Here is a 21,659-nt window from a genome sequence, read left to right on the forward strand (position 1 = left end):
ATGTATGGAATGAGCTGCTAGAGGATGTGGTGGAGGCTGGTAAAATTGCAACATTTAAGAGGCATTTGGATGGGTATATGAATAGGAAGGGTTTGGAGGGATATGGGCTGGGTGCTGGCAGGTGGGACTAGATTGGGTTGGGATATCTGGTTGGCATGGACGGGTTGGTCCGAAGGGTCTGTTTCCATGCTGTACATCTCTATGACTCTATGACTCTAATTAGTGTTAGATTTGGAGGTAGGTGAGCACTTTGGTGATAGTGACCACAATATGGTTATGTTTACTTTAACAATGGAAAGGGATAGGTATATTTCGCAGGGCAAGAGTTATTGCTGGGGAAAGGCAATTATGATGCGATTAGGCAAGATTTAGGATGCATAGAATGGAGAAGGAAACTGCAGGGAGTGGGCACAATTGAAATGTGGAGCTTATTCAAGGAATAGCTACTGCATGTCCTTGATAAGTATGTACCTGTCAGGCAGGGAGGAAGTGGTCGAGTGAGAGAGCCGTGGTTTACTAATAAAATTGAATTTCTTCTCAAGAGGAAGAAGGAAGCTTATGTTAGGATGGGACATGAAGGCTGATTTAGGGTGCTTGAGAGTTACAAGCTAGTCAGAAAAGACCTAAAGAGAGAACTAAGAAGAGCCAGGAGGGGACATGAGAAGTTGTTGGCAGATATAATCAAGCAAAACCCTAAGGCTTTCCATAGGTTTATCAGGAATAAAAGATTGACTAGAGTAAGATTTGGGCCAATCAAGGACAGTAGTGGGAAGTTAAGCATGGACTCCGAGGAGATAGGAGAAGCGCAAAATGAATATTTTTTGTCAGTATTCACACTGGAGAAAAGACAATATTGTTGAGGAGAATACTGAGATACAGGCTACTAGACTAGGCGAGATTGAGGTTCACAAGGGAGAGGTGTTAGCAATTCTGGAAAGTATGAAAATAGGTAAGTCCCCTGGGCCGGATGGAATTTGTCCTAGGATTCTCTGGGAAGCCAGGGAGGAGATTACAGAGCCTTTAGCTTTGATATTTATGTTATCATTGTCTACAGAAATAGTGTCATATGACTGGAGGATAGCAAATGTTGTCCCCTTGTTCAAGAAGGGGAGTAGGGACAGTCCTGGTAATTATAGACCAGTGAGCCTTACTTTTGTTGTGGGTAAAGTGTTGGAAAAGGTTGTAAGAGATAGGATTTATAATCATCCAGAGAGGAATACGTTGATTAGGGATAGTCAACACGGTTTGTGGAGGGTAAGTCATGCCTCACAAACCTTATTGAGTTCTTTGCGAAGGCGATCAAACGGGTGGATGAAGGTAAAGCGATTGATGTGTATGTGGATTTCAGTAAGGTGGAAATTTCCTGAAGAAGGGCTTATGCCTGAAACGTCAATTCTCCTGTTCCTTGGATGCTGCCTGACCTGCTGCGCTTTTCCAGTAACACATTTTCAGCTCAGATTTCAGTAAGGTATTTGATAAGGCTCCCCATGGTAGGCTATTGCACAAAATACCAAGGCATGGGATTGAGGGTGATTTAATGGCTTAGATCAGAAATTGGCTCGCTGAAAGAAGACAGAGGGTGGTGGTTGATGGGAAATGTTCATCCTGGAGTTCAGCGGTGTACCTCAATGATCTGTTTAGGGCCCACTGCTGTTTGTCATTTTTATAAACAACTTGGATGAGGACGTAGAAGGATGGATTAGTAAATTTGCAGATGACACTAAGGTCGGTGGAGTTGTGAACAGTGCCAAAGGATGTTGAGGTTACAGAGGGACATAGATAAGTTGCAGAGCTGGGCTGAGAGGTGGCAAATGGAGTTTAATGTGTGAGATCATTCGTTTTGGAAGGAGCAACAGGAATAAAGACTACTGGGCTAATGGTAAGATTCTTGGCAGTGTAGATGAATAGAGAGATCTCAATGTTCATGTACATAGATCCCTGAAAGTTGTCACCTAGGTTGATAAGGTTGTTAAAAAGGTATATGGTGTGTTAGCTTTTATTTATAGAGGGATTGGGTTTCAGAGCCATGAGGTCATGCTGCAGCTGTACAAAACTCCGGTGCGGCCGCACTTGGAGTATTGTGTACAGTTCTGGTCACAGCATCGTAGGAAGGATGTGGAAGCTTTGGAATGAGTTCAGAAGAGATTTACGCAGGATGTTGCCTGGTATGGAGGGAAGGTCTAATGAGGAAAGGCTGAGGGACTTGAGGTTGTTTTCATTAGAGCGAAGAAGGTTGAGAGGTGACTTAATTGAAACATGTAAGATAATCAGAGGGTTAGATATGGTGGATAGTGAGAGCCTTTTTACTCGGATGGTGATGGCGAGCATGAGGGGACATAGCTTTAAATTGAGGGATGATAGATATAGGACAGATGTCAGAGGTAGTTTCTTTACTCACAGTAGTAGGGGCATGCAATACACTGCCTGCAACAGTAATAGACTCACCAACTTTAAGGGCATTTAAATGGTCATTGGATAGATATATGGATGAAAATGGAATAGTATAGGTTAATGGGCGTCAGATTAGTTCCACAGGTCGGTGCAACATCGAGGGCCGAAGGGTCTGTTCTGCACTGTAATGTTCTATGTTCTATGTTCTGGTTGCCCTGCTTTAGGGAGGATAATATCATCTGGAGAGGATTGAGAAGAGATTTACAAGACTGTTACTGGGAGCGGAGGGTTTGAAATATAAGGAGAGGCTGGATAAGCTGGGACTTTTTTTCACTGGAATGCAGGAGGTTGAGGGGTATAAAATGGAGGTTTATAAAATCTGAAGGGGTATGGGTAAGATCTTTTCCCTGGAGTTGGGGAGTTAAAAACTAGAAGGTATAATTTTAAGCTGAGAGGCGAAAGATTTAAAAGGGACCTGAGGGGCAACGTTTTCACACAAAGGGTGGTTTGTATGTACAATGTATTGCCAGAGGCAGTGGTTAACACAGGTACAGTTACAAAGTTTAAAATACTTTTGGACAGGTACATGAATAGGAAAGGTTTAGGGGGATTGGGTCAGACACAGGCAAGTGGGAATCTTTTAGTTTGGGAAGATTGGTTAGGGTGGACAAGTTGGACCAAAGAACCTGTTTCTGCGCTGTACATCTGTATGACTCTGAGACCCACTGCTCCCTCTCTGCAATCAAATTCATGCTTAATCTGAGCTATGGCATGTGCAAAGTAATTCTTGAGAGGGACAGCTTACTTGTGACCTATGGCTTCAGAAACTCTTCATCACTAGGTTCCTTCACATCATTTCCATGTCTGGTGGGTTCTAATTAATAGAGACTGATTGCCCTGGCTATTCAGCAACTCCTGCTGTTATTCCACCATGGGACTACCAGAATAACTAGATATAACTTGGTCTTTTAACATCAAACAATTCCTCTGTTCCTATTATACTTATGGATCATCCTGGAGATCAAGGGTAAACCATATACTTCCCTTCCCTATCACAAACCTACTGCCACAAACCTTGTGAGGTAAATTCAACCCTTAGTAATTATTATGACAAGAGGAAACTTTCCCTCCTGGTTCTTCCTGACCTATTTGCGGGCTTTGACAATGTTGGCTATACCATCCTTCAACCTTGCCTCTCCCCTGTTGTCGAGTTGGATTTTACTGCTCTCACATGCTCCCGTTCTCATCCAATCACAGCCAGAGAATCACTTGCAATGGTTTCTCACGCTGCTTATGCAAACTTACCTCGGGTGCCCTTCAAAGATTGATCCTTAGCTCCCTCTTATTTCCCATCCACTTGCTAGTCTTTGAGAAAACAGTGTTCATTTTTACATGCATCCTGATGATGTCCTGCTCCATTACCCAGCTGGCACCATATCCCCCAGGCAGAAGTAGGTACTGCAGATGCTGGAGATTCGAGTCAGGAAGAGTCAAACCATTTCTGATGAAGGGCTTTTGCCTGAAACGTCGATTTTCCAGCTCCTCAGATGCTGCCTGACCTGCTGTGCTTTTCCATCACCACTCTAATCTTGACCATATCCCTTCAGCCAATTACCTTCACATTAACCTTACACGCTAATCTTCACACTTAACACCTTTACCTAACCTCACTAGCTTGTGAGAGAGGCTTACTTGAAGAATGAGGGGCCGTCTTATAGAAACCTCTAAAATGCTAACAGGACTAGGCAGGGTAAATGCAGGAAGGATAATCCCAACGAGTGGGGAGTCCAGTATCAAGGGTCACAGTGTAAGGATACAGAGTAGGCCATTTAGCACTGAGATAAGGAGAAATTTTGCCACAAATGAAAATGGCGAGCCTGTGAGGATCTCTGTCCCAGAGAGTGTTCAGGTCAAAACATTGAACACTTTCAAGAGGAGATAACTAGAATTCTTAGGGCCAAAGGGATCAAAAGAAATGGGAGAAAGTGGGAACAGGGGGTGATCAGCCATTATCGAATCGAGTGGCACAGCAGAATCGAAGGGCTGAATGGCCTATTCCTGCTCCTATTTTCTATGTTTCCAAAACAGCAGCTATTGTTCTGTGGCTTCAGTGAAGGTACACTCTGACACTGTCTGCCTGATGTGCATCTGCTTTGGAGGCTGGTATCAGAAAGACGTATGAAGGTAAGAAAGGTACCTCTTGTTCTGATCTGGTTTGGAATTAGGGATCCCAGTAAAGATTAGAAGATTTGCGCATTGCTTTTAGTCCCCACTCCAACTGTTCTAGATACCAACTCCATCCTGCTCCCTGTATCAATCTGAGAGTAAGCCAGTGTGTTAAAGTTGATCCCCAGGTGAGTTTCCACCTTCGTATTCACACCTGTGGGCGGCACGGTGGCACAGTGGTTAGCACTGCTGCCTCACAGCGCCAGAGACCCGGGTTCAATTCCCGCCTCAGGCGACTGACTGTGTGGAGTTTGCACGTTCTCCCTGTGTCTGCGTGGGTTTCCTCCGGGTGCTCCGGTTTCCTCCCACAGTCCAAAGATGTGCAGGGCCAGGTGAATTGGCCATACTAAATTGCCCGTAGTGTTAGGTAAGGGGTAAATGTAGGGGTATGGGTGGGTTTCGCTTCAGCGGGTCGGTGTGGACTTGTTGGGCCGAAGGGCCTGTTTCCACACTGTAATGTAATCTAAAATCTAATCTAAAATCTAAAACCTCAGACTGCCTATTTGCAGGTCTGTAACAATGCTTGACAAATGCTCAACCGTAACTATAACCTTAACCCTGCCTCAATTCATCCTCCGAGGCCATCATTCCTTACTCCGTTACCTCTGGTCTCAACAATTCTAACATACGTCTGGTTGTTTTCATACATTTCACCTTCCAGAATCTTGAAGTAATCCAAAACTGTGCTGCCCGTGTCTTAATTCAAAGTGAGTCCCATTTACCTCTGGCTCCCAGTCAAGTAATGTCTTCGGAAGATGAGAACAGGAGTAGACCATTTAGCCTGTCGATCCTGTTGCACCGTTCAATATGATAATGGCTGATTGAGCACTTCAAAGCCTTTGGAATACCGTATCCCCGTAACCCTGTATGACACCCTGTAATCAGAAATCTAGCAATCTCTACCAGAAACATACTGAAGGACTGAGCTTTCACAGCCCTGTCTGCCAGAGCTGAGTAAAAGGGTGGCACGGTGGCTCAGTGGTTAGCACTGCTGCCTCACAGTGCCAGGGACCCAGGCTTGATTCCAGCCTCAGGCAACATCTGTGTGCAGTCTGCATGTTCACCCCGTGTCTGCGTGGGTTTTCTCCAGGTGCTCCAGTTTCCTCCCACAGTTCAAAGATGTACAGATTAGGTGGATTGGCCATGCTAAATAGCCCATAGTGTCCAGGGATATGCAGGCTAGATGGGTTAGCCATGGGAAAATGCGGGATTACAGGGATAAGATTGGGGGGAGGTGGGGGGGTGGGGGGGAGGGTTGGAATTGAGGGTGTCGGTGGATGGTTAGGTCTGGATGGGATGCTCTTTGGAAGGTCAGTGTGGACTCAATGGACCGAATGGCCTACTTCCACACTGTAGGGATTCAATGACTCCAAAAGAAAACTGTCCTCATCTCAGATAGAGGTTGTTGAGGAAATTCTGACACAAAATTGCCCTTAATTTTAAATTGTATTCCCTAGTTCGACACTTGTCAATCAAAGGAAACGTTTTACCTACATCAAACTTGTCTAACCCTTTCAGTATTTTGTAGGTTTCAATGCCATCACCTCTCATTCTTAGAAACTCGATAGTATACTGGCTCAGTTTTCCCCAGTTTCTCCTCATAGGACATCCCTGACAACCTGGGAACAAACCTGGTGAATCCTTGCTGCACTTCCTCTGTGACAATAACACCCTTCCTGAGGTAAAGAAATCAAAATTGCACACAGCGCTCCAGTGTAGTCTAATCAAGCTTTGAGAGAATTGAAACAAACCTTCACTATCGCTGTACTCACATCCTTTTACAATAAAGGCCAACATTGCATTAATCTTCCCAATAGCTCGCCACATCTATATGTTAGCCTTCAGTGACTTATTGGCAAGGATACCTAAGTCCTTTAATACATTTGCAATCTCTAACCTCTTCCCGTTCAGGAAATGCTCTGCGTATCTGGTTCTCCTCCCGGGATAATCTACATTTTTGCACAATATATTCCATCTGCCATGCTCTTGCCCATTCACTAAGCCTGTCCACGTCTTCCTTTAACATCTTCCTCATGACACACATTCCTACTTCACTTTGCAACATGATTTGACTTGGTCTAATTCTTATCCTTGCTTTCCAATCCCTCCTGTCTCTGAAATCTGCTCCAGATCCACAATCCTCCTGGATATCTATACTGATCTAATTCTGATCTCTTGCATATCATCAGTTTTAATCCCTCCACTATTGTGGGCTGTGCCTTAAATTGCCTTACCCCCAAACTGTCAAATAGCCTCTGTGCACATCCCTGCCTCTTTACTTCACTTTCCTCCTTTAAGAGATTGTTTAAAACCTAAATCTTTGACCATGCTTCTGGTCAGCCAGCACAGAATGTGACTTGCTGTCATATTTTGTAATGCTTCAGTGAAGCCCCTTGGGACAAATGAGCTCTTTACATAAAGGTTGCTGGAACTCAACATTTGTTGTAGAAATTCATCAGCTACCTCTGCCTCCTCCATCATATTTGTTTTCCTGTCATGTGTCTCACTGTGCCCGACAAGTTAAATTCATGATGTTACTTTTGCTTTCAGCACTGCCTTGGGCTAGTTCTATCCCAGTCCAAGTAACCTGCTTCAGCTACATTGCCATCACTGCTTTCCTGCTCCCTCTGCTCGACTTTTGTAGGCTTGGCTTTCAGTCATCGATCCCTTTCTCTGGAAGTTTATCTCTTTCCACGACAGACCTCCAAAGTTGTTCACCTACTTCCCTTCGTTCATCCTTCCGTTTGTGCTCAGTCCGTTGTAAAGTGCACTGAGGCATTCAGTCTTGCTTTTGCTCTGACTGAGTCAGAGGCGATTCCTGAATACATTACAGGCTTCATTTTGTGAAGCTACCTTCTAATCTGGGGTCCAGTTGGATTGGAGTGACGGGTCTAGTATGAATGAAAACAAAAACAGAAATTGCTGGAAAAGCTCAGCAGGTCCGGCATCTGTGGAGAGAAATCTGAGTTAATGTTTCGGTTCCAGTGAGCCTTTCTCAGAACTGGACTCGAAAAGTGAATTCTGATTTCTCTCCACAGATGCTGCCAGACCTGCTGAGCTTTTCCAGCAATTTCTGTTTTTGTTTCTGATTTCAAGTGTCTGCAGTTCTTTTGGCTTTTATCTAGCATGAATGGAGTTGTCTCCAAATCTGCACTTTGCAATTAATCGAACACTCTGAACCGTACAGTTGTCGTCCTAATGCAACAAACACAGCAACCAGATCACATTCAGCAAATCCCCACAAGTAGCAACTTGTTACTCAGCATTGAATTGACCTGAATGATATTATGGGGGTGGGGGTGGGGGTGGGGTGTACGTATTGACCAGAACCTCCCTGCTCTTCTGTACAATGCTGTGGGTTTTTATGTGCCCACGTGAGAGACCTCAGCTGAACAAAAAAAACATTGAGAAAGTCTTGCATTACAATGAAATAATAACACATTCTTTTGCAAATGTTGTCTTGGTTTATTTACTTGAGGTGTTAATCCAGGTATTTCACACCAGTGGAGAGAGGTGTCTCAGATGAATGCATTAAGTGCTTGTATATAAGTATTCTAGAGAATAATTGCGGGAACTTTGACCCTCAGCTCATTTTGGCCAGTACTGTAATTGATATTGTGTTCTTTTGACAGTATGCTGCTCCCAAATCCTCCATAGTAATCACTGGCATTTTTCCCACTTTCAGCATCTACCTTGCTGTTCCTACATTGAATACCATCTGTACTATCTTACCAACCCAAGCAGAATGTTCTACATTAACCTTGATATCATCTTCCAACTCCAATATGTCTTCCTTTACTCAAAGCTGAATATGTAGGAAAACAGTGAATGAATTATGAGATGACTATCTCTTTGACAGCAGCTATTCTCAACCCTATTACAAAACTGTGACTGTCAGACCAAGTGTGTATTCAATGCCGGATTTCTGATCAAAGACCGATTGTACCCCAATAATGCTCTCCTACAACCTCTTCCAAGAGGCAAAAGATACAGAAGCCTGAACACACGCACCAGCAGGTTTAGGAACAGCTTCTTCCCGGCTGTTATAAGACTGACGAATGGACTCTGTCACCTTAAATAATGCTGATCTTGCTAACGTTGATCTCGCCTAGTGCACACCCTGTGCAATGTAACTTGTATGCCTCTGTTTAAGTCATTTTGACTTGTATATCCTTGCTTACTATGATATTCTTGTACTGCTCGTAAACAAAACTTTTCACTGTATCTCAGTACACGTGACAATAAATCAATCAATTTCTTTTTAAAGGAGAAAACAGCTCAGAAGAACAAGAATGTATCACCTCTCAAGGCTCCAGCCCAGAAATTCCTGCTAGTGTCACAGTAAGAGGTGAGGGTACTCGAACCCAGGCTTTTATTTATGTTATGCCCTCAGCATAACTAGATGGCCCAGGACATTTCAGAGGAGCATTTTCAAGATATCTCTGACTCTGAACCTCATAAAAATTTTTGGGATGGGTGGCGAAAAGCTCAGTCAGAGTGAAGAAATACAATGATGTGCAAGAGGCCTGACATGTGGGACAGCAAAGCTACCAGAGGATGACAGGGCTGGATGAGGTTATGGAAATAGGAGATGTTAAGCCCATAGAGGGATTTTAACACAAGATTGAAAATTTTAAATTTGAGGTATTGCCAGACCTGGAATCAATTTAAGTTGGTGAACGCAGGGGATGATTAATGAACTTCGGTGTGAGTTAGGACGTGGATAGCAGAGGTTAGGATAAGCTTCAGTTTTTTTAAGCTTGTGAGGTGGACAGCAGATCATTTAATATGAGAATTGAAAGGGCTGGAAGCGTTGGACAGAAGGGATAAGCATGCTGTTGGGCTGATTAAAGAAATGTCAGCACAGAGGAACAGTGCTGAAGCCTTGGACACAGTGATGGAGAATGCTATGTCAGCCAAAGACAGGGTGCTAGCAAGACCCATTTGGAACTCGACCGGAATCTTAACCAGCTCAGTGTCTCCACAAGGATCTATGCCAACAGCTATCTGGCAATTGATTCAACTCTGCTGTCACTTTGAGATGGAAGTGTATCTTCTTAAGCATTGGCAAAATGATAGCAAATTAATCCTGCTTGAAACGTGTAAACTCGGAGACATGGTTAGCAACAGCTAGGGACCAGGGACTCTGTATGGGATCTGTTCACCTGAATATGTGCATGGGCCCCCAATAAAATGTTGATTCATTGATTTTGCACTCGAAACTATTTGAAAAGACATTTATATCCATTGCACACTGACTGACATTGAGTCCCAGTCAAGGGAAGACCCCTTTCTAAAATAAATTCTATTCTGTGTGTTCATTTCCCTCCATGGCCTTGTCCATCCTCATCTTCCAGGTAACAACCATTGGAACTTCCTGTGATGCATCATTTCTGCTGGCCTAATGTGCTTCCCTCTTGTTTTTTTTTGCTCCTGTTAGCTGTGCCTTCAGCGGCCTACATCCCAAAAACTGGAATTATGCCCTAAAAACCCCTTTATTGCTTCACAGCTCTCTCTTTTGAGACACTCTTTAAAGCTTACGTATTTGTCTAAATTCTTGACACCTCTAACTGTTTTTTCAGTCAAGCTCCCATGATGCACCTTAGGACATGTTTCTCCATGAGAAGTTAAACGTCAATGTAAATTTCTGCTTCTAAATACTTGGGGCATCTGGACTGAAAGTAACAAACTGTAGGTTACAAGGGGAATATTAATCAGCACTTTGAACAATTGACATTTCTAGAGGACAGTGTTACAGAAAGTCAATAGAGCTAATGTAGCAACGCATTGTACCACAGAAAAGGCTCAACCATCATTTTCTGTAGCTTGTACTCAATACTTAGAATGTTACAGAGTTGGTGAAATGGAAGAAACATGATTACAGTATGTAGACATTGAATGCAGGATGTTGCAAAGAGAAATGTGTTAAGCTTATGGTGGTGTAGTTACTCTGCTGTTGGGCTGTTATTCCAAAGAAAGTACACAAAAATTGGACCATGACAACTTGAAAGTTTTGATCATGTATAAAAAAAAGTCAAAAAATCCTAGACTCAGTTAAAATTATTAAGGATCTGTTGGAATCTTGCAAAGATCTAATCGGTTCATTTCTCTTCAGTCTGGACTAAACATGAGTATAGTCCATGTTTGTCTTTCAAAACAGGCTCTTGAGCCATCCATTTCTGTCAAAGCACTACTGGTATTCTGTAGAATTACAAATGATATACAGCCTAGAAACAGCCCATTTGTCTTAACAAGCACATTCCCAATTTTCTCTGACAGTAAATTTTGATATCATTTTGCACTCAGTGGAAATGAACCAATGTTGAGAGTGTGTTGCTGGAAAAGCACAGTAGGTCAGGCAGCATCCGAGGAGCAGGAAAATCGACATTTTGGGCTGGAGCCCTTTGAAACATCAATTTTCCTGCTCTTTGGATGCTGCCAGACCTGCTGTACTTTTCCAGCAACACGCACTCTCGACCCTGATCTCCAGCATCTGCAGACCTCATCTCAGACCTCCTAGGAAATGAGCCAATGTCATATTCACTCACTTGTGATCATCTGTGTTCAAAAGTGCTCAATGCAAAAATGACCCCGTTTTCTCCTGCAGCTGTGATTTTAAACAATTCCTCCCCTTTCCAATGTTGGAAGCTTTCTCTTATCTCATCCATGCTAATTAGACCCCTGCACATCTGATATGAAAAGATACCTTGACCTCTGGCAAAGTTGTTTTACATCTCTCCTTTTCAGGATCCTCTTAATTCCATGAGTGTAACATAGATCTAAGCATAAGCTTTATAGGCATTATTACGGGTACAAAGACGACACCCATTCTACTTACTGTGAGACTAAGGACCCTGACAACATTCCTACAATAGTGCTGAAGACTTGTATTCCAGAACATGCCATGCTCCTATCCAACCTATTCCAGTACAGCTATAATATCGGCATCCAGCTGAACATGTGGAAAATTGACCAAGTATGTCCTGTACACAAAAAAGCAAGACAAATCCAACCCTGTCAATTATCACCCCATTAGTCTACACTTGATCATCAGTAAAGTGAAGAAAGGTGCTATCAAGCAGCACTTGCTCAGCATTAACCTGCTCAGTGATGCCCAGTTTGGATTCTGTCAGGGCCACTCAGCTCCTGACCTCATACAGGCTTGGTTCAAACATGGACAAAAGAGCTGAATTCCAGAGGTGAGGTGAGAATGAAAGACCTTGACATCAAGGCTGCATTTGACCAAGTGTGGCATCAAGGAACCCGATCAAAACTGGAATCAATGGGTATCGGGGACAAACTCTCCAGTGGTTGGAGTCATACCTGACACATAGGAAGATAGTTGTGGTTGTTGGAAGTCAGTCATCACAGTTTCCAGGACATCTCTGCACAAATTCCTCAGGGTGGTGTCCTAGGCCCAACCATCTTCAGCTGCTTCATCAATGACCTTCGCTTCCTCCTAAGGTGGGAGATGTTCGCTGATGATTGCACTATTTGTGACTCCTCAGATACTGAAACAGTTCATGACCAAATGCAGCAAAATCTGGATGGTATCCAGACTTGGGCTGACAAATGGCAAGTAACATGATAACCTTCTCCAACAAGAGAGAATCTAAACAGAATTCCTTGATATTTGATGGCATTACCATCACTGAATACTCCACTATCAACATCCTTAGGTCGCTGTTGTCTAGAAGCTGAACTAGGCTAGCCATGAGAACACAATGGCTACAACAGCAGGTCAGAAGCTTGGAATACTGTGGTGAGCAACTTATTTCCTGACTCTCCAAAGCCTGTCCACCATCTACAAAGCACAAGTCAGGAGTGTGATAGAATACTCCCCATTTGCCTGGATGGATGCAACTCCAACAACATAAGCTTGACACTATCCAGGATAAAGCAGCCTGATTGGTACCACATTCACAAGCATCCACTCCCGCCACCACTGACGCTCAGTAGCAACACTGTGTACTATCTACAAAATCATAGGGTTATAGAGATGTACTGCATGGAAACAGACCCTTTGGTCCAACTTGTTCATCCTGACCACATCTCCTAACTTAATCTAGTCCCATTTACCTTCATTTGGCCATATCCTTCAAAACCCTTCCTATTCATATACCCATCCAGATGCCTTTTAAATGTTGTAATTATACCAGCCTCCACCACTTCCTTTGGCATTTCATTCAATACACTCAGCACCCTCTGCATGAAAAAGTTGCCCCTTAGGTTCCTTTTAAATGTTAAGCTCTCACCCTAAACCTATGCCCCCTGGTTTTGGACTCCCCTACCCTGGGAAAAAAGACCTTGGCTATCCATGCCACTCATGATTTTATAAACCTCCATAAGGTTACCCATCAGCCTCTGACACTTCTGGGAAAATAGCCCCAGCCTGTTCAGCTCAGCTCCCGCCACAGCTCAAACCCTCCAAAACTGGCAAAATCCTTGTAAATCTTTTCTACACCCTTTCAAGTTTAACAACATCTTTCCTGTAGTGAGGAGACCAGAACTGAATGCAGTATTCCAAAAATGACCTCACCAATGTCCTGTAGAGCCGCAATATAATACCTCAACTCCTATACTGAATACACTGTTCAATAAAGGCAAGCATACTAAATGTCTTGTCTGCCTGAGACTTCACCTTCAAGGAACTATGAACCTGTACCCGAAGGTCACTTTGTTCAGCAACACTCCCCAGGACCTTACTATTAAGTCTATAAGTCCTGCCCTGATTTACCTTTCCAAAATGTAGCATTTACCTAAATTAAACTCCATCTGCCACTCCTTGGCCCATCTGATCAAGGTCCCATTGTACTCTGAGGTAACCTTCTTCATTGTCCACTACACAGCAATTTCAGCATCATCTGCAAACTTATGAACCATTCCTCCTATTCTCACATCTAAATCCAAGATGCACTGCAGAAATTAATCAAGGTTCCTTAGACAGAACCTTCCAACCCATGACTATCACCATCTGGAAGGACAAGGGCAGCAGATATATGGAAAGGTATACTGACACACTGTGAGACATAACACATCATTCGGTATTTGCTTTTCAAAGTTCAGGTAGGGTGGGTACTGAGCCATCTAATACAACCACTTTCAAGTGTGTAAAGTCATTTTCCTAATGACATGCAGCTTATAATTATAGTACTCAGAGAAAAATACACTGGAAACAAATAGACTTAATTTATAAATATATGTTCCTTGCTTTTCGGTTTTTGTTACAAGTTGTTTGGTATAGCATTAACATACAGAGGGGGCAGTGGGTGACCCTACCCTGAAAACCCTTGGAAAATTCAATTCAGTCAGTGAAGACAGACATCAGCATGTCCTCCATGATAATCCTCAACACTGGCGCCCCGCAAGGATGTATTCTCAGCCCCCTACTGTACTCCCTGTACACCCACTACTGGATGGGCAAATTCCATATGAATACAACTTTGCTGATGACACTACTGTGGTAGGCCAGATATCTAATAAAGTTACGTCAGAATCCAGGAAGGAGATAGAGGACTTGGTGTCATGGTGCGATGATAAGAATCTCTTTCTTTGTCAATGAAACAAAGGAACTGATCATTGACTTCAGAAAGAAAGGAGGAGGATACACCTCTATCTACATCAGCAGAGCTGAGGTGGAGAGGGTTGAGAGCATCAAGTTCCTAGGAGTGACGATAACCAACAGTCTGACCTGGACCTCCCATGAGACACAATGGTCAAGAAGGGACAGCAGTGCCTCTTCTTCCTTAGGTGGCTTAGGAAATTCAGCATGTCCAAAAAAACCCTCACCAACCTCTACAGAGGCATGATAGGAAACATTTTATCTGGGTGCATAACTGTCTGTTACTTCTCTGTCCAGGATCGTATAAAACTACAGAATGTTGTGTGCACGGCCTAGACTATCATGGAAACCAACCTTCCATCCATGGACTCCATTTACGCTTCTCACTGCTATGGAAAGGCTGCCAACATCATCACAAACCCCTCCCACGCCGGTAATGCTCTCTTCCAATCTCTTCCGTCAGGCAGAAGATAGAGAAGCTTGAACACACACACACTAACAGGTTCGAGAACAGCTTCTTCCCTGCTACTATTAGACTGCTTAATAGACCTCCCTAATTTCAAATAATATTGACCTTGTGAATGTTGATCTTGCTTTGTGCACCTCCTGTGCCTTGTATGCTTTGCATGTCCTTGTTTGCTGTACTGTTTCCAAAACACTGTTCTTCGGTACATGTGACTCCAATAAATCAAATCAAATCAAATCAAATCAAACCCGTCAAATTCTGCTAACAGGCCAGAGACCTGTTCAAGGAAGCACTAGTTATGGAAGCATGTGTATTGTTGTGGCTAATTGACTGATGTGCTTTATAGTATAAGATGGCTTCTAAGCAGTTTGATGATTCCTGAAATAATCAGGAGTGACCAGAAGTATCACAACGATGTTAAAAAGTATCAGTTGAGCGCTTGATAACATTTAAAAAAACCCCACTCCAAGTAAAATACATCAATATTGCTCACTTCTTCCAGTAGTTGAGTTTGGCATTCTCATTGTTCTCTGAATCATAATGTTTGTTCAGAATTCCCTAATGAGTTTCTTAATTGTTGTCTTATATCGGGGGCCTTTAGTTTTCCTCTCCACTCCCTCTGGATTTATTCTAGAAAAATATCTCACTGTTTGATGTGGTCACTACCAACCTTTACAGCAGAAGGGAGACCCTGTTTGAGCAACCTCTTGATTAATGGCTATATGTTTAGGCAACACGAGGCAGGTCTTACTCTACCAAGCTGCTGTTTGTACAGGTCTTCCTGCTATAATGTGCGTTTCGTTAATGCAAATGCGCTGCAACATGATTGATGAATTGGGGATATTGTTTCTAAAGCATTCACTTTTAAAACTTGTGTTGGCTGTAACATGATTACCTCGTCAACACTTTAAATACTGTTTCTAAAGCACAATTCTTCTATAATGTGGGGTTACACAAGCATGCAACCGTCATGTTAAAGAAGAACTACCTGTAGTTAAGAAAATGTAAGAGCCTTATATTCAGTCCTCATCTGTCTCAGCTTCCCAGAAGCTGCTAGCGATATTTATACAGCCTGTTCAACTCGTTCCTAGTTTGTGTTTCCACACATTGTTGGTGTCAGCCATATTTGTGAACCCCCTCCAGTCAGTCTATATCCTTTCTATAATTTGGTAATAAGAAGGAACACAGTACTCTCTGTGCAGTCCAATAAAGGCTTTATACAAATTTATCTGTGTTTTCCAATATTATCTCTTTGGCCTTCATGTTGCCCTTATTAAATTTTGGTGATTTGTTTGTTTGTACTCCCAGATCATTTTGCTCCTCTACCTCATTAGGGTTATTACCTTTCAACTAATTTGTGACCTCCTTACTTTTGTCACCAAAGTATAATAACTCTCATTAATCCGTGTTGAAATTTTATCGGTTAATATATACCAGATATGTCAGCTCATTGTATTTTGTTGCTGACCTCTTCATACAAACTTTCTTCTTATTTTGATGTCCTCTGCAAAGTTACAAATTGTGCTCTTGCAAAGTCTAAAGTTGCTACTCAAAATACTGAACAATAGGAGGTAGACATTTGAGGGACTTATCCGCCTGCTGCCTCTTGGAAAAGCTCTTACCCCGACTCTTTGTTTTCTGTCCTGTCGTTTGTGAGCTATCATTTCCACCACTTAACTTCTGAATCCATGCACTCTGACCTTATTATATACCACTTCTGTAAATTTAGATAAATTACACTAATAGCATTATTTTTGTCAATGCACTCTGTTATTTCTTCAAAGCATTTAATGTTGCTGGTTGTGCAATACTTTTCCTTTTGAAATCCATGCAGACTCTTCATTATTATATTTTTGGTCTTGGAGTCAAACAGCATAAAACTTTCGGTCCAACCAGTCCACACCAACCATGTTCCCAAACTAAACTGCCTGCGTTTGGCTCTAAATGTTTCCTATTCATGTAATTATCCAAATGTCTTGTAAACATTGTAACTGTACCTGCATCCATCACGTTTTCTGGCAGTTCATTGCGCACATCAACCACTCTGTAAAAAAGTTACCCGTCATGTCCTTTTCAAATCTTTCTCCTCTCACCTGAAAAATATGCCCCCTGAATTTTGAATTCCCTCACGCTAGGGAAAGGACAACTGCTAACCTTATATATGCCCCTCATAATTTTATAAACCTCATCCCTCAACCTTCTACACTCCAGTGAAAAAACGTACCAGCCTATTCAGTCCATTTTTATGTTCCAAACCCTCCATTCTGAGCAATCCATTCTGGCAACATCCTGGTAAATATTTTCTGAACCCTCCCCAGTTTAATATTATCCTTCTTATTACAGGGCGACCAGAACTGCACACAGTATTCCAGACGAGGGATCACAAAAATCCTGTACAACATCAGCATGACGTCCCAACTCCTATGCTCAATGGTCTGAGCAATGAAGGTTGGCATGTTAAGTACTTTCTTAACCGTCCTGTCTACCTGTGTTGCAAATTTCAAATAAATATGTACATGAACCCTTAGGTGTCTCTCTTCTATAACATTACCCAGGGCTCTGCTGTTAACTATATGAGTCATGTCCTTCCTCACATTTGTCTAAATTAAATTCCATCTGCCGCTTCTTAGCCTATTGACCCAACTGATGAAGATTTCTTTATAATCTTAGATAACCTTCCTCACTGTCTGCTATGCCACCAATTTTGGTGCCATCTGCAAACTTACTAACCATACTTTCTATATTCTCATCCAAACCATTCATATGGACGACAAACAGAAGTAGACCCAATACCGATCCCTGTGCAACACCACTAGTCACAGGCCTCCAGTCGAAAAAAACATCCCTCCATGTCCATGGTCTATCTCCTAAAATAAAGCCAATTTTGTATCCAATTGACAAGTTCACCCCGAATCCCATGTGATGTAATTGACCAGTTAAAGACCATAATTGGCGATGGGTAGAGAAGGCTACTCTTGCCCAGATGGTGGTGGGAAGGTGATGACTATCTTCTGATAATGACCCTACAATTATTTGCCCTTCCTTGCACTTTATCATGCCACAATCCATTTTGATGTTGGAATGAGCAATGGGGTTGAGAGGGTGAAGAATAGACCTCTCCTGTTCTTATTTTCCTATGATTGATCAAATGAAAGAGTCCCAGAATTGGGCCTTATGATAAATTCCTTGGACCTGTTCCAGACCTGTTCCAGTGTGATAGATCAAACATTAGGTCCCAGGTAACACAAAGAGCATGCCTGAGAACTTTTATATGCTCAGTCTTAAAGTCCAAAGTAGGGATAGTCCAGGTTGACACTGTTTTCTTACTGAGTATAAATTACAGTCACAATTGAAGAGGAAAGATTTTTCCTTGACATAGTCTTTTGAAGTGAATTACGAATACAGAACTAATCTTCCTATCCTGACAGATGGAGAACCATTCATTCCCCTTAGAAACTGAAGTGTTGTAAATCAAATAATGAAGCTCCTTCCAATGTGGGATGACTGGATGATTGAAGCTGTTTACTTTCTAATTCTCTTGAGGACATTTTGCTTCAGAAATCATTGTACAATAAGTTTGCTTGGCGTACATTCCACACTCTGTCCTCTATACCAGTTTTCTCCTAAGTTGTATAATTGCAGCTCAAATTTTTCTTGGCCTTTGTTCTGTCTCTCATTTTAGAATTTACAAGATCTTGTTCTGCTGTAAGATATGATATCAATGGAACTGTTTGGACTAGGAGCAGGAGTTTTCCAGTATCCTGGCTAATATGTATCCCTTAAACATCATGACTCAATTCAATCAACTGAACAAAATAAAACCGAAAGAATTGCAGATGTTAAAAATCAGAAACAGAAATGGAAATGGCTGGAAAAGCTCAACAGGTCTGTCAGCATCTGTAGAGAGGCATCAGAGTTAACATTTCAGGTCCAATGGCTCTTCCTCAGAACTGGACCCGAAGCATTAACACTGATTTCTCTCCAAAGGTGCTGCCAGACTTGCTGAGCTTTTCCAGCAATTTCTGTAGTTCAATTGGACCCTTGCTATTTTGTTTGGACCTCAATCCATGTAAATGGTCTGTTCAGATTTCCACATTGCAACATTATCTACTCTTTCATTGGCTCCAACAGGTTTTGAGGCATCCTGAAGTGGTAAAGGCGATGGCGATGTGGTGAAGTGGTCAATGCAAGTTCTTTTCTCCTTCAATGAGTTAGACAAGCCAATGTGAACTGCAGCTGCTCAAGAATGTACAATTGCTTACAAGCCAGATATCTTCATGTCATTTCCCAATGTTCATATTTTATTTCACCATCTACATCGATCATGTACACAGTGGATAATTTATGTCCCAAAACAAATTGATGAGAATCACGGCTGGTCCTTCAGTCAGGTGTTTTGTATGAGATTGAAGTGAGGCGTTGAATGGGTTGGATGGATATCTTTGTTAATGTGCAGGGAAGATGTTATTTCATGTGGTCACGGGCTTCCCAGTTCAGTATTTATACAAACCAGATGTTGCGTGAGTTAATTGGCAAATGGCTTTGTGAGTGAGTTGGAGGTTCTTGCTACAGGCTGGATGTTTTGGGGTTGAGGGGTCCTCTGCCATATTTAGAGGTCTTTGTACTTCATTTTGCTCACTGTAAAGCCTTGAAACTTCCCATGATTCATGGTGGCCACTTCTCGAGCCACCATGATGTTTCCTGAGCAATCCAAGATGGCTGCCAGTTTCCTCCATGCTGCCCTCCAGATGCTACTGGATGGGGTCATTGACTGAAGGGACCTCCTCTGTCTGGCTGAATCCACCAGGGGGCATCTTGTCAAGCCTGTTCTGCCTGGGCTGAGATCACAAACAAACCAGTGTCTTCCAAAGTACTGGAAGACAGTGCAGGGAACAAATCAAAGACTTCCTGCACTCTGCAAGTATCGATGGCACCACCTTCTTTCTGCTATCTCACACTCACTGGGGCATCACTCAGTCTAACTCAGCCACTGTACAGGCATCTCCCAAAGTCCTACAGCCTATGGGTATCAGTGTCCAATTTATGATGTGCACTCAAGAGCAGGCAGCATCTTATCCTGTCTTCAGGCTGAGACAGAAAACTTTCTAATCATTGAGGAAAAATAAAACATTGAGGATGAGGCAGGAAAGTGGAGTTGAGAATCATCAGATCAGCCATGATCTCATTGAATGACAGAGCAGACCTGATGGACTGAATGGCCTGCCTTTGCTCCTATGTCTTATGGCTTTCAATCTGAGAGACTGTGTGCCTTTCCAATGGAGAAGATAAGCTATTGAATGAATGTTTCTTGTCCTATTGACTCTTTTTGACCTCAGTTGGCGAGACATCAATCAGGGCTCAATGTCCCCTCAACCAGGCCTTCTGGTTAGAATTAGAAAGCGTAAGGAAGCCATTTTTTTAGTCAACTTATTTGGATATGTTGGCATACACCTTTAAGGCAGGTGGGACTTGAGCTTAGACCTTCCGGCTCAGAGGTAGGGACATTACCACTGTGCCACAAGAGGCCCAAATTCTGAACAACCATTTCCAAAGCAAGCCTTGAACTGAAAGTCAATTTTTGAAAAAAAATGTCTTTATATATCTGGAAGTGCTATCACACACAAATGGTTTTTCTCCACATCACCAAATCGTAACTATTAACCGCCACCAGTAAATCATTCATCACACTTAGATATTTACTTGCAACACCTGTAACGTACTTTTTTTTTGTAGGGACACTACCACTGTGCCACAACAGGGCCTGTGGGTTTGCTTTTTTTTTGTTTTATTTTCCCAAAAGCACCCGTGGTCAATTCTGTTTGTTTTTACAATGATACAGAAAATGAAGAGAACTTTGTGAGGAGTGTTTATTTATTTTTTCTCCATCACCAGGATATCACCTGTATGGCCTGAACACTTGCAAGCAAGGCCCGTCATGGAAGCTCCAATGTCAAAAGTGAAGGGGGGAGTGTAGGGAGAAAGGGAAGGGATTAAATCAAAATGGAGTTGGGGGGAAGCTGACAACCTATTACTTGAATGGCAAGAGTACTAACCACTAAGCCACAAATTAAAATCAAGTAACCCAATGAAAGCCTGATGAAGGAACAACTCTGAAAGCTAGTGCTTCCGAATAAATGTGTTGGACGATTAGCTGGTGTTGTGTGATTTTTCACTTTGTCCACTCGAGTCCAACACTGGCTTCTCCACATTGTATGATGGAGTGCCAACTCCTTAATGGGACAAGCATAGTAACAGCAATCACTTATTTAAAAATTTAGATGAAAATTCAATTTAAAATATAATTTTGGAAATTAATGATGTATTCCAGCCCCTGCAGTGTCCACTCACCATGGAAAGCCTTGTGCAAAACAACAAACAGCTCCCACTCCTTCTCCAAGGACATCCGAGCAGAGACATAGCTGAGGAAGAGGGGCAGGTAGTCAGTCAGGCTGAATGGTCCATTCATTGATATTAGGAATTGGGATGTCTTGTTGCCGCTGTACAAGATGTTGGTGAGGCCACATTTGGAGGATGGTGTGTAGTTCTGGTTGGCCTACTATAGAAAGGATATTATTAAACTAAAAAGAGTGCAGAAAAGATTTACAAGGATGCTGCCTGGACTGAATTGGGTTATAAGGAGAGGCTGAATAGGCTGGGACTTTTTTCCCCTCCTTTTTTCTCCTAGGAGTTTGTAGGAGACTGAGGGATGATCTTATGGAGGTCTATAAAATCATGCGAGGCTTAGATAAGGTAACAGCTTCTTCTTATGGTGGGGGAGTGTAAAACTAGAGGGCTTAGGTTTAAGGTGAGAGGCGAGAGATACAAAAGGGTCCAATTTTTAGTGGGTGAGTGGCTGGAAGGAGGTAGTGGTGGAAGCGAGTACAATTTTGTCATTTAAGAAACATGCTGTTGCTGTGGTTCTGTTCGCCGAGCTGGAAGTTTTGTTGCAAACGTTTCGTCCCCTGTCTAGGTGACATCCTCAGTGCTTGGGAGCCTCCTGTGAAGCGCTTCTGT

This window comes from Chiloscyllium plagiosum, unplaced genomic scaffold, assembly GCF_037043375.1.
Source record: "Chiloscyllium plagiosum isolate Xiang-an unplaced genomic scaffold, Cpla_swu_hap1 HiC_scaffold_10, whole genome shotgun sequence".
Taxonomy (NCBI): domain Eukaryota; kingdom Metazoa; phylum Chordata; class Chondrichthyes; order Orectolobiformes; family Hemiscylliidae; genus Chiloscyllium; species Chiloscyllium plagiosum.